This window comes from Mus pahari, chromosome 19 (genome assembly GCF_900095145.1).
Source record: "Mus pahari chromosome 19, PAHARI_EIJ_v1.1, whole genome shotgun sequence".
In the NCBI taxonomy this organism is placed as follows: Eukaryota; Metazoa; Chordata; class Mammalia; order Rodentia; family Muridae; genus Mus; species Mus pahari.
In genome coordinates, this window is record NC_034608.1 from 72010040 (window position 1) to 72010582 (window position 543).

Genomic DNA, 543 nt, shown 5'->3' on the forward strand with positions numbered 1-543 from the left:
TCTGGAGTCATCTCAGGAGTGTGTATGCCCATTTGTGAATTATGGCTCCAGGCAGGGGTCGTCTTTGGACGGTCTGCCCCAATTCCAGCCTATACAGCGCTGGTCTGATGGTCATCTCAGACTAGCTCCCTGTCCAGGTCCCTTGGTGCCAGTCTTTAGGTCGTCTCCGGCTTCATCCTCGCCCAGCCCATACCTGACTAGCCACTTGAGAGGGTCGTCTGTCTCAGGCTGACTTCTGTCACCAGCCAGTGGTCTAATGCAGGGTTCTTCTAGTTTTCATCTTTCTTCCTGTCCTGGGAGCCTGTCTGGGCTTGCCTGGCATTGAACTAGTGGTCATCTCAGGCTAGCTCCCAGTCTGGAGGCCCACTGGTGTTGGCTTGGTGGTCAGCTCAGGCTCACGTTTTTGAGGGAATGTTAGGCTGCTAATCATTTAGATGTCCGTAAGTCAGAACATTAAGCTATAGACACAACTTCTCTCCTTTCCACCAGCTACTGACACACATGTGACACAGCAGCCACACCTGAGATGCCTCTAGGGGCAGG

General features: G+C 53.2%; 1 non-coding gene across 1 annotated transcript; it reads right to left on the reverse strand.

The window, feature by feature from the left end:
• Positions 1 to 410: 410 nt before the first annotated feature.
• Positions 411 to 543, reverse strand: LOC115062618. Its single transcript, XR_003842570.1, has one exon. It is a non-coding gene; the product is annotated as a small nucleolar RNA SNORA17 (small nucleolar RNA).